Raw genomic sequence first — 24,270 nt, forward strand, 5'->3', positions numbered from 1 at the left:
AATACAAATATACAAAGTAAAATATAATTCAAACAGAACTAATATATAAAATTTATCTATTATATTTGAAAATATTATATATTTAAGTATATATAGTATTTCTGATAAACCCGTATCAGCGTATATGTATATATGTATCTTGACATTTATTAAACTTGAATAAACATCAAATAATAGTAAAAATACAGTTGATTCACACTCCAAAAACACTCTCTAACTCAACATGGTGAATCTTTCATCCATGTTTTAAAATGAAGGTGAAATATTCTTCTGACGACACTAATGAAAAACTGAAGAGAAAAAGATCATCAATTGCCATTTCAGTGGCAGGTGGCCTAACATACCATTCTGTAACCTGTAATGTATTGTACAGAATATGTGTTAAATGTTAATGACCACAGCTGGGAAGACTCACCAATACCATCTGTCATTTACTAATCAAGAAATTCAGATACTGATGGATCGGTATCTAAAATTGGTAAAGGTAGGAGACTCACTGATGTTTCCATTTGAAGTTTCATCCTAAAGTAGGTGTGGTTTAATTCATGAGTACTTAAAGACTGGCAAAAAGCATCAGAACATAATTCAGTTCCATTGTGAGGTCACCAGGCACTTTAGCTAACAGAATTTAGAGTGGTCCTGTGCCCCTCTGAAGCTCCAGAAGAACACAGCCACCCATAAGTTACTTTGAAATAGGAGCCTGGTAGCTCTGATATCACTAAGAGCTAAGCCAAGTGAATAGAAGTGAACTATATATAATACTTTCTCTGGGTCTGCCTTTAGCAGTACAGGAAGACAGCAGATTTGTTACTATGCCTAGCTAAGGCAGGATTGAGGCTGTGATATATTTAAAAAATGATGCACTTGAGAGCATAAAATGCACTACTGCCATCTCATAGCTGCTCATGTGAAGAGTTCGGGAGCAGCTGACACCAGGGGATTCCAACCACAGAATATATGGTCTATAAGGAGCCTGTAAAATGACAAGCAGTAGAGACCTAGTATATATACTCGGGCCATAAAATGCCAGCTCCTGGGGATGAATGTCTGCCTCCATGGTACAGGGTTCTTAGGCTGCAGATAGGACCTAGGATTTTGCATCATTGCATAGTGGAGATGGTCATCACTGGTGTGGCATTGGTTAGGGCTCTTCCAAGTGCTCATTGGAAATGGACCGCATCATGGAGCTGTGGCTCAATTATATTCCATAGAGATCACAAATATAATGTTTCTAATTTCTGAAAAGATGATTGTATAGGAAACTCTGGCACTGTTTGCTTTTCTTTACTACAATCTGGGGCATTCTTTTCTCCATCCTTCAGCGTAGACTCTTGGAATACGGAAAGTCAACGTGCCTAACACCAGACTTGGAGTCAGCCGACCTAGACTTGAGTCCTCACTTTCATTTCGTTTGGTCAAGTCATTCGGTTTCTCTAAATATCAGTTTCGTTATTTGCAAAGCAAGAGAAACAAGCTCACAGGCTTCGGCAAGGACTAACTGAGATAAAGTACATGAACAATTCAGTAACTACCTGGCACAGGGAAAGTTGTTCTCAACAAATCAAAATTAAATTGTAAGAGAATACAATTGATATCCAAGAAAACACTTGATGCATATTAAATTGACAATTAAAGTGATGGCTATCCACTTTATAACCAGACTTCTTCAAATAAGATGCTAGTCTGAGGCTATGTTTATGTACCACAGACAAACATGTAGGCTTTCCAATAAGGCAGCTCCAATTTTGCAAAGCTTGTCCTAAAGCTACAGGAGGAATGGTCGTGATACTTTGGGGCTCCAGTATGTGGTGCCACACATTACATTGCAAGTTGAATGAATTTTCATCCCTTATTTCTTTCCCATTTATTGTAAAGACCCAGCCTGCATTGTCAGGACGGGATAAATAGTATAGGATAGAAATCTGGTAAACAACCAGTTAATATCACTCAGCAGCATAATTCAGGGCAAAGCAAAACAAAAATGCTACTTTATTTCCAGTTAGCATTTATCTAAAGAGAAGGGGGGTGTGACCTTTTCAAAAATCCGGGTTTAATGTGGTTGGCATAGTTACAGTGCACATGGGTAATTAAGTTTTTGGTATGAATTATTGTTTTCAGAGTATGAAAGCAATTGGTTCATATACAGCACAAAACTCTCTTTCAAAGAACATGGCATTTTATGTACAGATCTAGGTTGCTGATCATAATGTTATCATTACTTATTCACTGCATATTCAATTCAATTAATGAAGGGGCATTCTTTTCCCAGATGTTGCAAAGCACTATAACCTATTGACAAGCAAAGGTTATTTGCTTTGATTTGTCCCACTTAAACCAATTTCAAATTGCTGGGAACATTCTAGAAAAGTTTAAACTCCCTTTCTGTGCATTTTTGAAGGGTTCATATTTTCCTTGAGTACGGGGTGGTGTTTTCCTTACAACTTTTCTCTACAAGCCTTTGCTCAGAGTAAAGAGAAATGGGTCCATCTGATGTATTTTCCCTTGTTCACGTATAAGTCCAGTAGTCTTCAAAAATGAGATCTGGATGGGAAGTGTTCAAGTGTCTCCATACTTTCCATTATGAATTCATGAATTAAAGATAATTTTCCAGAAGGAAAACCTAGCAATGATAAAAAATGATACAAGCTTGGAAGGAAATGATGAGTAGGCCACAAATATGAGCTCTGCATCCTCATCAAAAGGCAAGCCAACACACCTCAGCAGAGTGACTGGGCCACACTCCACCCCATGGAGTGCTCTTAATGGCATATGCAGATTTCAGGCCACTCCATGAGTCAGACATACAAAATGGGCAGAAAGAACCCTTAAGGTAAACACTATGTGGTTTTAGTCTAGATTAGGGGTTGATGCAGAGTCTGAGGTGTGCCATACTGTCACAGATGTCCTGGGATGATATTTGTTAGTTTCACACCTTAAATTACTTACCAGGGAATTCTAGCCCATCCCATACCTCCTCAGTGACACATGCTGATGTCTAGCACAGGATCTGGCACATACAAGAAGTTCTATAATGGCCACTTTCTTCTTTCCACCCTTCTTTCCATCCTTCCTTTCTCTATTTCCAAAAATGAAGGTGCAAGATATTGTATGGTTTTGACTTTGTGTGGAAAGAGTGCATGGAAAGCACCCACTGTGCAGACATGGAACACCATGAGAGCATGCTCTTCACTGGAAGGCAGAACAGCCACTTCAAATTTGGCATGTATGAGAAGAAAAATAAAGCTCTAGTAGATAGTTTAAATTTCGTTTCCTTTACTTGGCAGGCTCAAAAGCTATCTATCTGAAAGTCAAAATAACTATTTCTTGACAAGGCTAAAAGCTTTAAAGTGTGCCTTTTTAATTCTTGTTTCGAGTCCTCTATACGCTGGCTTGTTTCACATCTGATATTATTTCAACAAAGTACTACAAAATATGTCTCAACTACATTGGCCAAAATATTACACAACCAGTGCAAGAAATTTTTCTCTGAACAAAGAAGCTCTGAAGATTGCAGAAGGAGCAATGAGCAGTTTTACCCTGATTTTACTATTTTGATATCCAATTTTGCAGAAGACAAACAAAACTTGCTGTTAAGTTCTCTAAACTGGTTAGGAAAATTCTTCTGTTGTGCAGGCGGGCTTTCGGTGGGTGACAGTCACTGTTGCTACTATCCTGCCTCCAACTTCCACCACTGAGTGCAAATGATACGGATGAGCTCAAACCCCACAAGTTATGAACCCAGACATGTAAGGTACTGTGTCCCTTTCCTAGACTGTAAGCTGTGTGAGTCCACAAACCGTGCTCACTCCCTGCGCCTCTGTGTTCTTTTTAATGATGGATGAGCTGCGCCATCTAAAACAGTGCTGCCTGCTAGAAATTCAATAGAAGCCACATATGCCATTTTAAATTTTCTAATAGTCATCTTTTTAAAAAGTAAAAAGAAATAAGTAAAATAAATTGTAATAATATATTTCATTTAATACAATATATCCAAAACTATATCAGTCTGACATATAATCCATCTAAAATTATTAATGAGATATTTTACATTTTCTCCTTTTGCATTAAGTTTCTAAAATCAGCTGTGTATTCTATGCTGGCAGCATAGTTCAATGCAGATGGGCCACATTTTGAGTGCTGAGTAGCCACACTTAGCTAGAGGCCACCTACCATACTGAACAACATCGATCATTCTTCCTCTCCACTTAACTAAATCCTACTTAATGAAACTTCAAGGTTCAATTCAAATCCTGAGCTGAGCTTAGCACAGTCCTATGTTCAGAGGACATGTTTAATAAGTAGTTGACAATTCACTGAATAAGTGTTTCTGGCTTATGAAGGCACACATGTGTAGCTGTTATGGCTTCCTATGAAATTCCTGGCACTGCAGTTAGTACTTAACAACCATCTAGCTCCTCACTTATCCTAGGCACTTACATGTGTTATTTTATATACAGTATGTTATTGATCCTCATGACTAGCCTATGAGGTAGGTAATATGACTGTATTCATTTTACAGATGAGGAAACTGAGTCTTAGTTAAGTAGCCTGCCCTTAGTTAAGGTCATGCTGCTAGGAAGAAGCATTGTCAAGATTCAAATCTAGACAGTCTGTCCCCAGATTCTGGTGTTTGGTCATCATACACTCGTGGCCTTCAGATGGCTTAAGGAGATCCAAAGTTATCTAGTTTCGTTGGTGTCTAATTTAACGTGATATAAAAACAAAGGGTAAAAGGACAGGAAGCCTTAGTAATGAGAGTAACTAAGCAAGGAAAGAAGGTGAAAGTCAGAACATCTAGAAGGCCCATTTCTTTTGCCTAACACACAAACACACAATACATATCTCTCCCTTGAATAGACAGTAAAGAACTAATTATATGAATGTGATTTAGCTCACCTGGATAGTGACAGAAAAAATAAGTATATTGTGAGATGCTTTGTAAAATGGAACTTTAGGGATGAGAAAATACGAATGCATCTACAGGTAGAGAACAAGTCTATTATCAACTGTGGAACCATTAACACCAAAATAATCATTCCCAAATTAAAGCATATATATGGTACTTTGATTTTCCATCCAGTAACATTTTAGTGGATTGTAAAGAGGGAATTTGGGGCGGTTTCATCAATGCCATAATTATACAAGGCAGCAAGTGCTTGATCTGCACTTTTGCTTCCATTTTCAAAATTCTTATCGTCCCTTTACTCATGTTCTCGGCCCCCTACACACATACCTCCTCTCCCAATACCTACAAAGATGTTCATAGTATGAACACTTATCATGTAAGTTACAAGATTATGGCTGGAGAGGGCACTGAAGACCAACTTCTTTTACTTTTATACCATTTTCCTCAGACTGGTTCTGTAACACTTTTACTATAAAATTGAATTAATTGATTAGCTGATAATAGCATAATTTAAAAGATCTTAGGTCTAGAAGATAAAGTTTTTCATCAAAATCTTGAAGAGTCTATTGGCTATGTTAAAACCAACCATAATGTAACATCAATAGTTTATAAACTATAATTAAACCCCTTTTTCCTAATACATTTTTTATCATGAGTCACTTCGTAGACTTTCTTGTAGTCTCCTATTATGATCTGATTTTGTAAAGCTTAAAAATAAAAATTTTAATGAAGTTTCTAAAAAAATCAATATTGCTCAGCATCAGTGTTTCCAGCACCACTGGACTGAGTATTACTACAGATATCCACCGAAAGCAGCATTTTCTTAAAAATGACTAAGTCATAACTTTCTAGAGGATTTCACTCTGAGAAGACAGGATTTGGGCTGCTTCACTTCCACAATATGCCCTGACATCAGATCACTGATGACCATAATAAAGAAAAAAAAATCAACAAAACAGAGGATTGGCCCATAGGTGTAATTCAGCTGTTCGCTTACTCATTCCTGCTTGATTTGTTTTACAAGCACATATTTAGCTCCTGCTGTGTGTCTGGCACAGGCACGTTTCCATTATTAGAGAAGTTGCTGTCTTATGGGAAGACCAATATAAAAATAATAGGCTCACTTCAGCAAGCATAAACTGGAATCACAGTAATGGTCACTGTCCACTAAACAAACCACACACCACTTTGTTCCTTCATTTCTTGCTTAACAAGGCCAAAAAGCCTCTTTATCACAAATCAGGGTCACCATCATCCCATCTTGGGCTACAATGCTAGAATCATGCAATGATGCATTTGACCAACGACTCCTGAAAAGACAGGAAAAAAAAAAAAAAAACAAGACATACTGACACGCACCCTGTTCCCCCTTCTCTGCTATCAGTTCTCCTTTACTTGACATCGTGCCACCTGTTTAACCTTTTTGGGTTTCCATTCCGTATTTCTATTTTTAGTTTTATTGTCTGCTACAGGAAAATTCCAGGTGAGTAGCTCTTAACCCTGGCTGCCCATTAGATTAGCTTGGGGAACTCAATAAATAGACCAACGTCATGCCCTCTCCCTTGAAATTGTGTTTCACTGGTCTCTGGTGGGCCTGGCACCTGCATTTTTCAAAGCTTCCTTGGTGACTTTAGGAAACAACCAGAATGGGTTCCAAATGACTGCTCTACTCAGTGATCATGAAGCCTGAGAAGCCAAACTCAGATGAAGTTACAGATTCCCTTGTACTCTTGCACAACCCTCCTTAGGAAAGAGCATACTACTATCCGCGAGAGTAATTCAGCAGAATATCTGGGTGAGAGGCAGAAAAGAGACCAGGTTAAGGAGGCTCTGTTGGGCAAATAATACAAAAGGCAAACCTCACAGCCAGAGGTAGAAAAGTCCAGAACCAAGGGAAGAAAATGTGACATATTAAGAAGCGTGAAAATAAATGACTTCATGAGAGCTGAAAATGTGTTTGCCTGCCTGAAGGTTGAGGAGTAGGTAATCAGTAATATAACTTGTGGATGTGTAATCAATAGACGTCCTGCTGGTTATATTTCTGTGCTGTTGCTGTGGGTGGTAGAGCATGTTGGGTCAGACCCAGGAGTTATGCAGCCCAGGGTTCTTCTCAGATGCAGCCAAGATCAAGCTGGGGAAGATGTGTTCATCAGTTTCCAAGGTCGGGGACCTACTACCAATAGTTCTAGCTTCCTTTATTATCACGATGGATTTGTTAACCATAGAAGTATCTAAAATTGTAAAAACCAATTCATATTATCAACCCATGCCATCACTGGAGGTAGAAAGAAGGAGCTTTATAGGTGATGATTTAAGCACACTGCATGTGCCTGGAAGCCAATAATGAAAATTCAAGGAAGTCACAGTGATCTACATAAGTTGAGTGATAGATTTAATACTGTCTGAAATGCTTGGAAGCAATTCCTTCAGGCATCGATCCTCTAAAGGTGAGAAGGGTGTTTAGTTTTTCCATTTGAGGGTGGAAAACAATGCAATGTAGTAGGAAAGGTTCCAGGCTCTTCTGGAATAACTACATGCTTAGCAGGTCATCTAACCTCTCCAATATAATTTCTTCAACCATAAAATTGAGAAAATGGCACTAAACGGCTTCTGAGTTTTTTCCAGTTACAAAAGAGTCTGACTTGATTGAGACTGGATTTCATAGTGGTTTGGGTGCACTGCCGGCTTGTGCGATTTTTGTTTCAGAGGCAGAAATTAGACGGCAGTTCCAACTTTATGGCCAGCTTAAAAATATTTGTTTGTCTTATACAAGAAAACTACACAAGTAGAAATGCTAATTAGAAGATGAACCCGGCTTCTACAAGAGGGGCTTTACCTTGAGCTGTGAAGAAGAGACCATCATGTAGTTATTTTTAGAGAGAGGTCAAAGAATCAGCAACACTTATGAAGCCCGGTGGTCGGTGTCCTAGGTGGAAAGAGCTCCTGGGATTAGAGAGTGAAAAGCCTTCACTTCGTGGTAGTTTCCCAATCTTTTGTGAGTTTCCATAGAGCCACAGGGGAAAACTTTAGGGTGCTCACTCTAGTTTCACTGACATGTGAAAGATAAAAATAAAGAGAAAAAAGAAGACAGGACAGAAGAATAGGTCCTGACCCATTTCAAAGGTCATAGGATCATAAATGATCCCTTACAGAGTTCTGAATGGCAGAGACTGAACTCTATGATGGTGGGGGAAAGGGATAATTCTAACAGTGAATGAACAAAAGTGCTAAGTGCTAATTGCTTTCCATTCATTTTATCACTCAATATTTACAGTAATAGGAGATTGGTATTATTATTATCCCATTTTGCAGATAAGAACACAAAGGCTAAGCTGGCCACAGTCTCAGAGCTGGTGAGAGGAGCAGCAAGGAAACACTGACATACGGCCCATGTGTCTTTGCCCTTATAACTTACTTCTTATTCCATAGCTTGTTCATTTCTTTTTTTTCTCCCTCTCAACTATCTTCCAATCTGGTCTTCCAGTAGGCTTCTCGGCACCTACTCTGTGTCACATATTCTCCTATGAGGTTGTGCAATCCCTTGATGGCACGTCTTTAGTGACCTGTAGTTGAACAGTCTTAGTCAAGTGCATAGCCAAGCAAGTAGTCTGTTAAATGTGATTGGCACGGAAGGGAGATGAGAGAAGAAGGACTCGCAGGGTTCTGCCAAGGATTCCAAGAATTAGCTTTTAAAGAAGTGTGAGACAGAGAGGCTATAACAGTGACAGTGGGGCATATCTTCGCTGCATGAGCATCACTGGCAGTGCTGCTTACATTTCCTCATTCTATATCTTCTCAGTTCCCTCCCGTCTCCCAGCCCACACACGGGCTTCCTGATTCATTAGTAGAGATCATCTGATGGAAAAGGATGAAATTACACTGGATAGATTGATAGCTCCAATTTCCTTACAAAAAAAGATCTACTCAGAGAGAGGAAGGAAAACACTGTTTATAAAAGCAATGAACTAAACTGTGAAATCTCCTACCACTTGCTAAGCAAAAACAGATTAACTTTCCTGACCAGGCCACTGTAAAATACAGAGTTTTTTTTAGAATAGAACTGTTTTTTGTGGTTTGGTTTACTCTAGTAACACTACTAAATACTGGCCACACAGTGCAGTAAACTATCGCATCCTCATATACTTTGGTTATTGTTAGCAGAAACTGAGTCAAAGGTGTAAGACTGTGATGTGCAGGAGGGCTTTAGCCTCCAAAATCTCTACGAAGCCTGCCAAACCACCTAGCAAGCATAGTATTGTAACACAAACTATATGCTTGCTTGGCAAATTTACACTCAAGGCAAGAGCATCAACCACCACTCTCCCCTTTCGACTCAATATTGTCCAGAAGCCTCTCCTATAACAAAACTGTGGGGCTGCCTCTGATTTGGGGAGAAGATATTTCAAGACTGGAAAACAATGATCAGTCTTATGGCATGTTGGTGGCAGAAATGGGCCAATGTCGGATTTTTATGGCTGTTTGTTTTTCTTCTCATTTGACTACTTCTAACTTTGAAGTTAGACTGCTTCTGCCTTTGAACTAAAACTAATATCTGATCTATAATTTGAACTGTCATGACAAAAATTGCTCTAAGAGACCACGAGATTTGACTTGATGTAGAGAAGAGAAAACACCATAGTTATAAAGAGCACTTTTTTTTGGGAGTCAAAGAGGAGTAGGCTACAGCATTGCCTCTGCTTCTTTGTAGCTGTGTGACCTTAGGTAAGTTACTTAACCTCTCTGAGCCACATATTTCCAACATGCAGTATAACAGGGATCATAATACTATCTACCATAATATTGCCAGAGTGTACCAAGGACTGATGAGATAAAGTAAAAAGCACTCAATAAATGTCACTGTCAGGATTATAACTTAATCTAATCAAAATGAAAGGATTAGAACCAAATAGAGGAAAATTGTATCCCTTCCATAATTCATAATGGCTACTTGCCTGCAAATAGATTTCTAATTTACATAAAAATCTAGTTTGCTTGCTATCAGTTAATTTAATACCTTTTAGGACAACATATTTGCTATAATAAGTAAGACTTCAACCATCTGTCCCTGAGTGACGATTTATTGCTGGACTCTTTCACATAAACTGTTATTTTAGCTTAACTAAAACCATGGGAGATAGATATTACAGTCCCTGTTTTACAAAGAATGTCAGAGACACTGATAGACCTAAATCTATGAAAAAGTCAGAATTTGAACCCATGTCTTCTGATTTCCCTGCTATTACCTCGAGTTCTCTGAGCACCTGAATAAGAGCTAACCTTCCTGGCAGACTTATAAATGCTATGCACTGTTCTAATCACTTCAGAGCTGTAAACTTATTTAATCTAATGAAAACCCTATAAAGTACAGTACTACTCTTCCCAATGTGTAGATGAGGAAATTGAGGCACAATGGAATTAAAATTTGCTCAGTGACACAATGAGTAGGTAGTAGGGCAGGTATCAGAAATCAGACTGATTCTCTCTAAAGCCTGCACTGTTGACTACCATGCTGCAGAGCAGACACAGATGATAAGACACTTTCTGTCAGGCTGAAGGCAGCCAGGAGTTCTTACACTTTGAATTCTTTGTTGACAGAGATGCTTTACCTTCTCTTCTTTATATGCCACACACCAAATGAAGTTTGTGCATACTTCTTCCTAATTAAACACTGCAGTGCATTTACCAGCATTTGCAGGGGACCTCCATCCTATGAAAACAGCAAGTGGCTGCCCCTGGCAATACTAGAGGTGAGAACATAAAACTGAAGCCTAGGAACATTTCCCGCTAAACCACAGTGCAATCCCAGCAGCAGAGACAGGGCACTCTTCATTCGATACTGGGCTTCATATTCCCCAGCAGAATCACATGGAGTTCCCTTGGGGCCTTTCCTGTCAACCAGGCAAATCAGCTGACTGACAGGATGACAAACCCCTGAGAAGATAATTCCTCCATTTTCATGATAACCAAGCCTAATCTTGGTGATTCAGGATCTCATATAAATCGAATTATAGTGCTTTAGTAGCACTCTTAAATCCTTTGATCTTGGAAGGTGAAAGACATGGTGTCAGCCTCTTGGGTGTTGCCTCTGTCTACCTTCATTCAGGATTTGCAGTTGACTGCAAAAAGGGGAAGGAGGAAGCTTGTTTGGATCCAGCCTTGCCAGCAGACAGAGAATCAGGACCACTGACAGGTAGTTCCCTCCCCGGGAATGCCCAGCCTTCACGCCAAGCTTCAAGCATCACAGAGCATTACCGAGGAATTAGCTCTTTCCTGAAATCCGAAAGTGGAGGCTGCACTACACATTCAGACCACACCTGCTGGCAGTTACACAAATGCTGAAATTTCACATTCATATTTCATGGACCAGCTCCCAATATGATAAAAGCGAGCATGTCTCCAGGCTTTCCAAAGAATTCTAGGGGGCTTAAATGAGATGCAGAGGAGGGAATGAAGGAAGAGAATATTTTAGTTCAGGCCCTAAATGTCTCCCCATCAACAAAAATCATTAAACCACATTGTCTCGTTCTCCAGCTATACTTAAGATATTTTAAAGAAATTATCTTCTTATGCTAATCTTGCCATCAAGAACCTATTTGAATCAAAATTTTCACTTTAAATTACATTATTCTCTTTAATCAGGTTTGAGTTGATTAGAACTAATGGCATTCTTCATGGTTGTTCTTCCTGTGCTGAGGAAATGCAGCATCCTTAAAGTTGTACTTAAATCCTAATACCTAGCAAGGAAAGGAAAGCTGAGCTCTTTGACTTTGCCAGTAATATGAATATATTTAACCTAGATATAATAGTTCGTGTGAAAAAAATAACCCTTTGGGAAGAAATTGATTCATTTTGTTCGTAGTCTAAATTCTCTAAATTCTTACCACTCAAAGTGTGGCCCACAGACTTACAGAGCTTGCGTCATCTGGGAAGTGGTTAGAAATATGAAATTTCAGGCCTCATCTCAGACCCTATAATTAGAATGTGAATGTTAAGATCTTAGGCGATTCATGAGCATGCTAGTGTTTAAGAAGTCCTAGTCTGCACTCTGAGGGTCTCTGTGCCAGGATCATGGCCAGTGAACAAAAAGATTATTCCCCATCCCTACTTCCCCTTCCACTCTGCTGGAATTTCCCTTTAGTTATCAGGTACTTAGCATTTCCAAAATGCAGCTATAACTCAGCCTGAACTTCCAAAATGCTTCAAGTTTTCTTACATTTGGATCAAATGTAAGGAATTCTTCCAAACATGGAGGTCAACCAGATTTACACAGGGAAGCAGAAACATTACAGTGCACAGCAAGGTGACAATTTACCTTTAATTTGAGAAGTCATGAAAATGGATGTATTCTAAACTTCAGAGTGGCAAGGTGTTCCAGTCTGACTCCCCGGCTCTTGCCTTTCGGAGAAAGAAGATGGGCAACCAAGATGCACACAGACCTTTTTTGATGGCCGCAGCATCAGTCTAAGCAGGCTGTTAACAGCCCAACTCTAGCAGGGTACATTTATATCACAGTTGATGTATGCAGCGGTTTTCTAACACAGCTGTATGAAATAACTAAGTATAAATGCTTTCAGCTGTGGTGGCCGGGGTCATTTAATTGTGTTGCATGGGAATAACATGGTGATACATCCATGAAAAATTAACTTGAAATGCCAACTCTGCAATAGAAAGAGACTACCAAAGGGTAGTGTTTCTGCGGGCTCCCAAAGTGGAAAAGCAAGTGCAGTCCCTAGGGCCAAGTACTGATCCTTCAGAGTCTTCTAGGAGAAAACAGAGATGCAGACACTCAGGTTAGGAACACAGAACCCAGAGAAGGCGTGCCAGGCAGAATGGCCCCCAAGAGACACCCATGCCCTAATTCCCGGAATCTGAATATGTTAAGTTACATGGCAAATGGCACTTTGGAGGTGTAGTTAAGGTTATGCACCTTAAAATAGGGAGATTATCCTGGATTACCCAAAAGAAACCAATCTAATCACATGAGCCCTTAAAAGGAGAGATTGTTCTCCAGCTAGAGGCAGAAGTCACGAGAAGATCTGAAGCATGAGATGGGTTTGACATGGCCTTGGCGGCTTGAAAATGGAGGGAGCAATGGGAGCAGGGATCACGTAGCCTTAAGATAGGCTCCCACCCACTGCCAGCCAGGAAGCAGGGACCACCACCCTCCTTCAGATTGTTGACAGAAATCAGCTCCTCTTTCTGCCAATAACCTGAAAGAACTTGAAAGCAGGTTCTTCGCAGAGTTTCCAGAAAAAAATGTGGCCCTGCTGCCGTCTTGACTTCAGTTTGTGAGACCTGGAACAGAAGAACCAGTCAAGCCCACTGGACTTCTAGCCTGGAAAATTCCGAGACAGAAAACTTGTGGTGTTTCAAGCTGCTAAATTTGTGGTAATTTGCTTTGGCAGCAATAGAAAACTAATACAGACAGGATTAAATACAATCCCAGTGGATTCAACAGAACTAAATTATTTCAAGATGCAAGTTACACATGGAAGTTATGTATAACAAATAGACATAAAATGCTGCCATATTGGGCGGGGGTTGGAGGTGGCAATGACCACACACCTTTGATGTCAGCAGTTAATTTTGTCGATGGAATATTAAGCATGCCCATTAACAGCACTGGTTCTGACTTCTAATTAAATGCTTACTAATTAGCTGCGTGATTCTTCTGATAGTAATAAAATAGGCAGAATCATGATGATGCTATAATTTATGAATGAAGACACGCCCCTCACAGCACAAAGGTCGGCAGCATGATGCCTGTCTGCTTCAGAGACTAGGCTGTGTCATTCGGGAGCAGCAGCAATTAGTTGTGAGTGAGGTATAGTTAACAAAATTAGCATCCTACCTGTAAATGGCCAGAGAGTAAATAGTTCAGGTTTTGCAGACTAACGGTCTCCTTTGCAACTCTGCAACTCTGCAACTCTGCCTGTGTAGTGTGAAAGCAGCCATAGACAATGTGCAAATGAAATGAGTGTGGCTGTGTGCCAATACAACTTTATTTGTTGACAACACTGAAATTTGGATTTTATATAATTTTCACGTCATGAAATATACTTATCTTTTGATTTTTTTCCATTGTTTTTTTTTTGAGACAGGGTCTCCCAGGCTGGAGTGCAGTAGTATGTACATAGCTCACTGCAGCCTCAACCTCCTGGGCTCATGTGATCCTCCCACCTCAGCCTCTCAAGTAGCTGAGAATATGGGTACATGTGATCATATCCAGCTAATTAAAAAAAAAAAAAAAGCAAATCTTTTTTTTTAAAAAAAGATGGGGGTCTAGCCATGTTGCCCAGATTGGTCTCAAACTCCTGGCCTCAAGTGATCCTCCTGCCTCAGCCTCCCAAAGTGTTGAGATTACAAGCATGAGCCACCACGCCCAGCCCACTTAACCCTTTAAAAATGTAAAAACTATTCTAGGCAGAAAAAGGCAGTGGGCTGAGTTGACTGAGCCCTGTCTTAAAATTAATGCTGCATTTGAACAAGGAGCACAGGCTGAAGACCAGGTCCTTAAGACATTCTGAATCATATGGAAATCAACTCAGCAGAAATACTTGTTTTACAAAAGGAATGAAATATTTACTTGTTAGAACTCTAGCTTAACAAAGAACATTTTACCTATTGATATTAGTGTGTGACAATTTAACAATTTAATTGCAATGCTGTTACAGGTTGAATTGTGTCCTCCCCACAAAGATATGGTGAAGTTTTAAACCTCTGTACCGGAGAATGTGACCTCATTCAGAAATATGGTCTTTACCAATGTAATCAAGCTAAAATGAGGTCATTAGGGTGAGCCCTAATCCAATATGACTGATGTCCTTATAAAAAAGGGGAAACTTGGACACAGAGATGCAAACAGCAAGAACACCATGTGAAGATGAAGACAGAGTTGGAGTGATGCCGCAGAAGTCAATGAATGTTAAGGATTGCCAGCAAACCACCAGAAGCTAGGAGAGTGGCATAAACAGATTTCTCCCTCACAGCCTGCAAAAGGAACCAACCCTGCCAACACCTTGATCTAGGACTTCTTGCCTCCAGAATGGCAAGGCAATACATTTTCTGTTGCTTAAACCTCTTAGTGTGTGCTACAGTAGTCTCCTCTGATCCGCAGTTTCACTTGCTGGGGTTTCAGTTACCCTTAGGTACATAGGGTAACTCTTAAGATATTGTGAGGAAAAGAGAGGAAGAGACTATATTCACATAACTTTTATTGCAGTATATTATTATAATTGTTTTATTTTATTATGTTATTGTTGTTCATCTCTTATTGTGCCTAATTTACAAATTAAACTTTATCATAGGCATGTATGTATAGATAAAAACATACTGCATACAGGGTTCAGTACTATCCATAGTTTCAGGCATCCATAGGGGCTTGGAACGTATCCCCTGTAGATAAGGGGTGCCTACTGCACTTTGTGACAGCAGCCACAGAAACTGATACAAATGTCTTTATTCCTTTTTGAGTTAGGTTTATCAAGGGGTGTCTTGATGTATCTTCCTTCTCCCCTTTTACCAAAATAAATGCATGCTAGTACAAAGGACAATGCTAACAAATCTGATAGTTGAAAACTTTAGGTATAGGTGATTGGCCACTAATTTGGGCAGTTAAGAAGAACATAGCTAAAGTCTAGTCTGTTTGTTATGCTAAAAATCAGTATTAGTAAGGTCAAGTCTGATGCTGAAAATTTATACATGTTACCTACAGATGCCTTAGTAATAGAGATATCCTGCTGACACCCTGATCTAGGACGTCTTGCCTCCAGAATTGCAAGGCAATACATTTCTGCTGTCGAAGCCGCTTAGTTTGTGGTACAGTAGTCTCCTCTCATCTGTGGTTTCGCTTTGATCAACATGTACCAAATACGAAAATAAAATATAAATTGTATTAAATGTATAAGATTGAAGACCTTGGGATTTGGAGTAGAATGGAAGAAAAAAGAAACAAAAATTCTGTGGTTTAAGAACTTCCTGACCTGTCACATCTATTCATCTGTATCAATAATTATGTGAATTTTATTAAATACTCTGGAAAAGAAAAAAACAATTTGCTTGAAGACTAAATTCCTATAACCATGGTAACTGGTGGTATGTTGGTAAAGGTGTAACAATCAGCTCGTGGTGATGGTTGCCAATTTTTAGTGTAAATACCACCATAGCTGATTTCAAGCTACCAACATTATTTCACTGAATCCTAAGAAGGAAAGAGATGTACACAATAATTTTGCACCAGCTGGTTTGAGTCAATTCCAGGATACAACTGGTTATAACAGTAATATCCTACACAAATGTGTGCTAGACAGACAACCATGCTTCAAATAGGTCAGCTTGCTATACGAGTAAGGCAAGATGGCATCTTGATATTGACCATCATTTCAGAATTTCTAGTCACTGTGTTGGCTGTAATTATCTGTGCAACATTGAAAAACGTGACTTCATCTCTCTAGGCTCAGTTTCCTTACCTGTGTGTTTACTGAATTAATATCCAAATCACTACAAATTAGAGGAGGGCATTGACTCTGTGTCATGCTCACTGTCACAGGCTCAGTGCCTAGCACACAGCCTGGCTTAGGAGACTCTTAGAGGGGCCATCTCGTGTTCCTGCCTGCCCAGAACCCATTCCCCTTCTAGCGATAGCACCCCAATTTTCCTTGAGAAACTGCTTATCTTCTATTCTCAATTCATGTGATCCAAGTGAAACTGATTCCTTCCCCGGCTCCAAACTGAGCATGTGAATCAGGCATAGTCAATCAGAGCATCACATTTTCCCTGCCACACCAGTCATCATGACTAGCCCAGGGCTGGCATAAGACTCAGGCTAGACCAATAAGGCTGACCGTTGAGTTATAGTTATTATTATTATTTTGGAAATTCTGGAAGAGAAGTTTGTTTTTCATTGGGATACTGTGTAAAACAAAGGTAGAATGAGAGAACAGATTGTTAAGTGTGGAGTTTCTAGAAGTCATAGACTCCCATAAGGGGTGAGTTTACCTGACTGATGGAAGTGGAGTTGGGATTAACTTCAGGTGACAACAGTGCCCCTCAATAAGCAGTTACCAGCCACTGTGGGGGCTATTCCCCCTGCTACTAGGACCCTTCCCATTGTTAACACCGAGACTTCTCTTTAGCGTTTCTTTGAGAATGAGTTCAATTTATTTTTCAGAAGTCATGGATTTCTTACTGAGACTTAACCATACCTGGCTTTCCCCTACATCAAGACTACCGTGTGACACGAATGCTTCAAATGCCTTCCTTTTTTGTCTGTGGTGTCACTGTCTTGCACTCACCTCCTAACAATTGGTTTGACACTCCTCAGTTATATTAGCATTTATTTAGTGCCTAAAATATTAAGTACGTTATGTTTGTAGCTTTCATAAATTCCGGGGCTGCCCATAGCTCAAAAAGCACAGATATACTTCTGAAGATTTGAAGTGGAGGAAGGGAAGCATACAGGACTTTATAAAGGTAAGAAGAGAGAGCTGGCATGGTCACCAGGCCAAGGCATTAACCTCAGAGTGAGGCTCTCATTTGGATGGTATTCAGCAGCAGATGCGTGCAGGGAGGTGGACTCGGCCTATTTCCAAATGTTGACCCTAAGAGAAATCCACCAACTCCCAATATTAGCTAGATCTAAGGATGAAATGGGGCATGCTGGAAGCTGCCTTCCCGAGGTACGGGGGCCACACATGTTTATCAGCGTAACTTCTCCTGAGATACCAACCTTAATAAAGGATGAAGTCAGCATCATTCCTTGGGGCTATCCTCTAGAAATTCTCCTGAAAAGTGTTATTTTGATGCATGGTTAGCTCTTCTTTTTTGGGAAAAATCTGCTAACCTGCTAAACCACTGTGAAAAGAAGTACTTCAAATAATTATCAGCTACCCCTTCAAGTGCATGGCACACACACACACACACACCCCCTAACAGGAGAAATCTGCATAATAAGGGACAAAAAAATCAGTTCTGCAATAAAGTTACACACGTACACACACATTCCTAAAAATCACCAGGCAAAAAATCCTACAGGACTCATCAGAAAAATGGATGCTAAAAGCTTCATCAGTGACCAGGCATGATGGCTCACACCTGTAATCCCAGCAGTTTGGGAGGCCAAGGCAGGCAGATCACATGAGGCCAGGAGTTTAAAAGCAGCCTGGGCAACATGCCAAAGCCCTGTTTCTACCAAAAATACAAAAATTAGCTGGGCATGGTGGCGCACACCTGTAGTCCCAGCTACTCGGGAGGCTGAGGCAGGAGAATCGCTTGAACCCGGGAGGTGGAGGTTGCAGTGAGCCGAGATCCCACCACTGCACTCCAGCCTGGACAACAGAGCAAGACTCTGCCTCAAAACAAAACAAAACAAAACAAACAAAAAAACATGTCATCAGGGAAACATTTTTTTAAAACCTAACAAAACCAGTACAGTTTTACACATGTTAAATGATTAAAAAATACATAAATACCACAATAAATACTATATTTTATCGTGAAAAAAGACCTGGAGTTTGCTTGCAGAAGTAAGTGTCAAAAGGTTGCAGTTAGTAAGCCATTAGGAGGTATGGAAGGAGGGTTATCTGAAGTCAGAAGGCAAGTTCTAACGCCAGATGTGGATGGGTGTGGCTCAAAGCACATGGTGAGCAGAGGAAGCTGGCAGATGTTTGAGGTGTGAGCCTGTGTGCAGTTTGCACATTACTACACAGCTCTGTTCATCTGGATGCAGTTTTCTGCATTCACCTAGTGTTATCATGGATAAAAATCACGCATAAAAAACAAGACATTTTCATTATGTTCAAATTGTTCTCTAATGTATCCAAATGTGTTGGGACAATTTCCAATTTTCAAAATAAGTACAGAGGAGAACTGATGGTACCTTGCTTTTGGATCATATACTTTCCACCATTTCTAGGTTATACACAAGGTTGTCTATGATAGAAAATATAATTAGTTATACAGAAAAAAAAAAAAAACAAATTTGAGACCTCCAGAAAGTGTTCTTAATATCTCTGGTAGCCATTAGGCTAAATATCATCTGCTCTTTTCTTCACTCTTAGTGACCTTCTCTAAAGAAGATTCAGCATCTGCAATCCTCAAGTTTTTGCATCCTCTTCTCCATAAAAATCTACTTTCATGAATGAGATAAACTTATTCTTACTAAAGTATACATGACTGATAAGGGTAAATGACTAAGAATAATTTCAAAGCTTTAAGGTAAAGAAATTTGGCATGAGCTTTTAGAATTTTAGGCATTATCAAACTGATGGGGAAGGTCTTGGAAGTAGATTGATCTTCTAAATACTTGATAAATATTAACACACAATGGTTTCCTACTTAGAACAATAGCCCTTAGAGCCCCCAGTTAGCCTGGTAATGTAAAAAGTGATTATGGCATCAGAAGATGCATGTCGATATCTTCCCTCTTTCTTAAACTAATTACTTGAAAGAGTTTTTCAAGGCTCATCCCATCACTCCCAAATACCTTTTGCAGGGTTGTTATAAAGAACAAATGAAAGAACACGGCATCTGACACCGTGCTTGTCACATTAACAGGAGGTGCCATGCATAGCGGTCAAGGGCACCAGTTCTGCAATCAGACTGCCTGAATTAAAATTGTAAGTCCAACATTTTCTCATTGTTGGATCTTGTGTATGTGTCTTAGGCTTTCTAAGGTTTAGTCCCATCTATTCAATGGGGACAATAATCCTTTTAAGAAAATAAAATTAAAAACATATCAAAGCACTCTGCACAAGGTCTAGACAGAACTAGTGCTCAATACATCTTATTAATAACCATAACTGCGATTAAACAAGAGCTAGTTCTATGAACACCTTCTGTACACCGCAATAGAAATATTAGTCATTTAACTGCATGCAACACATTGTACATATAAGCTGCCCAAATATATTCTGAGTGTGATTGATTACACATTAATTTCAAAAGTCTATTCTATAGAATGTGGGCTTAGCTTTGTGGTTTCTCAAATACAGTACAGGCTCCTTGGTCCCCCAAGTGACTGGCAGCTCAAATTTGCTAGACACTGGGCTTTGGGTGGACTATGGCCTGTGTCTTCTGGGCATTCTGTGGCCTGTGTGCCTGAGCATTCTGGGGTTACTTATAAAGCCAGGTAGCTTGTGTGAAAATTCAAGCCCTTCTTAGCTGTCTTGTCTGGACACTAGAACTAACATACATGTTGTCCCTGAATGTGACTTCGATCTTCTGAAAATGCTGAATGAATTCTAGGTTTTCTTTTAGACAATGGTCTTTCTATAGAAACAAAATCACTAGGCTGATTTTGAAATTGTTTTTCTTATTTTGGTGACTTTTGGCAGTTATGCATTTAAGCTTTTCAGCATCTTTTTTTTTTTTTTTGAAATAGTGACATATACTGTAAGACTGCATTATCGTGGGACTGCAAAGTTCTGATTCTAAAGCTACAGTCCGTGGAGAACTCGTGTTCTGTAGCTGACAACCCCTGTTCTCCCACTCTTTCCTTGAATAAGATCACCTGGTAAGTCAATACTGAGATATGTCCAGCATTATTTTCCCTTCTTTGGACCAGAAAAGAAATGCTCATTTTTCTGGGTTCAGTGGCTCATGCCTGCAATCCTAGCACTTTGAGAAGCCGAGGCAGAAAGATCACTTTAGCCCAAGAGTTCAAGACCAGCCTGGGCAATAAAGTGAGACAAAAATAACCCAGGCATGGTCACACACGACTGTAGTCTCAGCTACTTAGGAGGCTGAGGTGGGAGGACCACTTGAGCCCAGAAGGTCAAGGCTGCTGTGAGCTGTGATTGCGCCATTGCACTCCAGCCTGGGTGACAGAGTGAGACTGTCTCAAAAAATAATAGTAAAAGTAAAAAATAAATATTTTAAGTACATTTTTCTTTCCCATTTTGGGACCACTGAGGTTTTCACTTTGAAACTGAGATGAATTAAAGCTTCTAAAATGTCTATGTTTTAGATTTATTGAAATGCAAGCTCCTTGGAACAGGGACTTCATTTTGTTCACTGCTCCATTTCCAATTCCTCAAAATGTGTCTGGAATACTGAGGGTGTTTGTATTAGTTTCCTGTTTCTATATAACAAATTACCACAAACTCAGTGACTTAAAACAACAGAGGCCTAGCATCTCACAGCTTCTGTGGGTCAGGAATATGGACACGGCTTGACTACGTCTCCCGCTGGTGTCTCACCAGGCTGCTAGAAAGGTGTCTGCTGGCTGGTGCTGAGGTCTCCTATGGGGCTTGACTGGGAAAGGATCTGCTTTTGTTGGCGGAATTCAGTTCCTAAAGGATGTGATCTTGAGGACTCGTATTTCTCACTAACTGTTGGCTGGAGGCTTCCCTCAGCTCTAAGAGGCCACCCTCAGTTCCTGGCTAGGTGAGCTCCCAACACGGGAAGCCCACAGCATGGCAGCTCGCATCTTCAAAGCCAGCAAGGAGAGGCTCCAGCAAGAGGGGCACTGCAATGTTATGTGATGTAACCAAGTACATCCTACTGCCTTTCCCTACTCTGTTGTTTTTAAGCAAGTCACAGGCCCCATCCACATTTGAACACCAGGAGGTGGGGGTCATGGGGACTGCCATATGAATCTGCCTACTGCAATGCTCAATATGATGTGTTGACCAAACAAATGAATGCCGAATCACAGTATCTTGTTAGTGTGATCAGGTAGGGTTAATCTAAATTTTGAGTCTATTATTCAATTATAATTAGCATATTTTCCATTCCTTGTTCAATGAAAAAAAAAAAAAAAACCCATACCTCTGAGCAAAAACCATTTCTGAAAAGCCATCTCAGGCTTATAAAGAAGGTTTGAGAGACATCACAGTGTACCACAGAACCATAATGTTATCTTTTTTGTTGCTGAAGAAAGTACTTCCCCAAGAACAAAGGGTTGAAATCCTGTGGTAAGCTAAAATCTGTCAGGGAAAAGGCACTTAATATGTGCTTCTTCTTCGAGGATGTTTTCCCAGTTTTCTGAACATATAGATAATTGGAGAAGCTTTCTACCCGAACTATCCAATTCCATATGCTTTGACTGAGACACTAGCACAGAAAGCCAAGCATGCGTGAGGCAGAATGAAGATATTTAAGAACTTAGCACATATTTGTAAAATAGCTTATGTTTAAGTATTTTACTAATAGGAACATTATGGAGACTTGATTGATTTAAAAAGAAGAGCCGAGTGAGTAGAGAAATGAGGAGGAGGCATGGCTCCTAATTCTGTCTCTAGTAATGATTTGTAGATAAGCTACCTACTGGCATAAGCACTCTTAAATAACGAACACATGCTTATGCACCAATCAGGAAGTGCTCAAGCATCTGGGGGGCCATGAAAGGAAGGGGTGATCATGAGGGAACTAAGAAGCCTAGAGCCAGAAAGGACATTTGTGCCAATGACAGTCTGTCTTTGGGGTCAGCCTCAGTGGGTCAGATGCTTCACAACTGTGATTTGGGGCACCTAACTTCTTTATAAATCCATGTTCTCGTGTTATTAAATAAGGAGAGGAAAGACCTACCTGTAGTGGTTGTCATGAGAATTAATTAAGCTAATACAGGTGAAGCTTTTTGAATATGACCAGGCAGATAAATATGACAAATCAGTTATCTTTTTAATCTGGTTAAGGCCTCCTATGTGCTAGGAATCTGGTTCCTCTAAACTAGTCCACAAGGTCGTGACTCATATTTTCCCCTGATAACCTATCCACCTTCCTTCTATTTGTAAAACCTTTTTCAGTTCTTTATTGTCCCAGAAATGTGTCCAGATGGTTTGGGTTCCAAAGTCTTCTATCAGAACAAATCAGAAACTGCAGATCACAGCCTTCGCTTTTCAATAAGTGACACTTGGTTTTCTTCCCCACTTTATCCTTGGTGCTGCTTCCTTGGGCTCAGAGGTATCTCCCTCTGTTCATCTCCAACCTTCCTCTTCAAAGCTGGAGTTGAGTCTCTGTACTCCTGGAATCAAAACAACTCCAGAAGGGCAAATAGCAAGAAATGCCCCTAAACTGTGACAGACATCTCTACAATTTAAGTTGGTAGAAGGAATTTATTTGCTTCCTCCAGCTTTGGGGATAACTATCACCCAATCAATATAGCCAGAGAAAGTTAACCTCAACATTGATTGACTCTGACTCACTGGAACAGAAGTCTTTACAACAGAAATGCTGCAGTGAAATGGCAGTATAATTAACACTTAGTCAATGAAGATACATCAAAAATGGTATTTGTAAACCTCCACTTTCCTTCTTATAGTATTCTGATTTTGATAAAATCAGAATTTGGGGCCCACTCCCTTGGTTTATAGATAGAGAAATTCGAGCTCAGGTAGATGGTGTCTTGAATAAAACCACATGGCAAGTTCTAGCAGGAGCTGGAACAGATCCCAAATAGAAATGTTGGTGTCTGGGAGCTCTCAGAGCTTTACTACGGGGCTTTCTTACAGGTAACTAAGATGCATGGAGCATTTTAGTAGATAGGGGTTGGAGATAAACCCACTTCAAACCAAATTCTACTGAACACAGGTTATGTTTTAGTTAACACTGTTATATAGACCAGAACAATTAAACAATAAGCTCTCTTAACAGATTCTTACATAATTCTATGGCATAAACCCTAGACTAACTTTCAAAGAAGCTGCACAGTAGGGTTTAATTACTTAGATTATTCACATCCTTCTTCATTCCATTCTTTGTAATTTGCCTAAAGTATTCAGAGTAATAAATTAACCATTTTTGGAAGCTTGACACAGAAAAAGGGCTTTCATCCCCATCTCACTGTGCATCTGTAGGAAGATGTTTATTCCATCAAGGTTGATCATGATATTCATATCACATTATTTCAGCTGTTCTCTACAATGGCAGATTATGTTAATAACACGTTTGAATGTCTCCTATTATTGGAGGGTCAAGAAATGCTCCAATTAATCTCAGTACTCTTGGATTACAGTGAAAGACTGTGTAGATATTATCCAGAAGACTAGTTACAGAAGTGTAGGCTTTTCTTCTTCTGAAATCACTTATACGCCACTTAAAATGTCTATAACATATTGAAACTATGCAAACATTTTGATTCCTATTTTGCAGAACAAAAAAAGGCCTCAGAAAAGTCAAACACTGTTTATTTTCTATGTACATTCCATAAGAATTAGACTGTTATTTATCAATTTATCCCTAACATTTCTCAGAGGGCTTGGTAACATCATAGATACTCATGAAATATGCACTAATTGACAAAATGATTTTTAAAAAATTGATTATAGATAATACAAACATATTTTAAAAGGCAAACTGTTTAGTACATATAATTTGTCTCAGGGTCTAATAGAGCTGGTGAAATAACATGAATGAGGGAAATGTTG

At 39.6% G+C, this 24,270-nt stretch overlaps 1 protein-coding gene across 1 annotated transcript in view; it reads right to left on the reverse strand.

The window, feature by feature from the left end:
* Nucleotides 1-24,270, reverse strand: part of KCNB2 (potassium voltage-gated channel subfamily B member 2) — a 410,457-nt gene that overhangs the window by 295,878 nt on the left and 90,309 nt on the right. The window lies entirely within an intron of this gene.

This window comes from Macaca thibetana, chromosome 8 (assembly GCF_024542745.1).
Source record: "Macaca thibetana thibetana isolate TM-01 chromosome 8, ASM2454274v1, whole genome shotgun sequence".
Lineage (NCBI taxonomy): Eukaryota > Metazoa > Chordata > Mammalia > Primates > Cercopithecidae > Macaca > Macaca thibetana.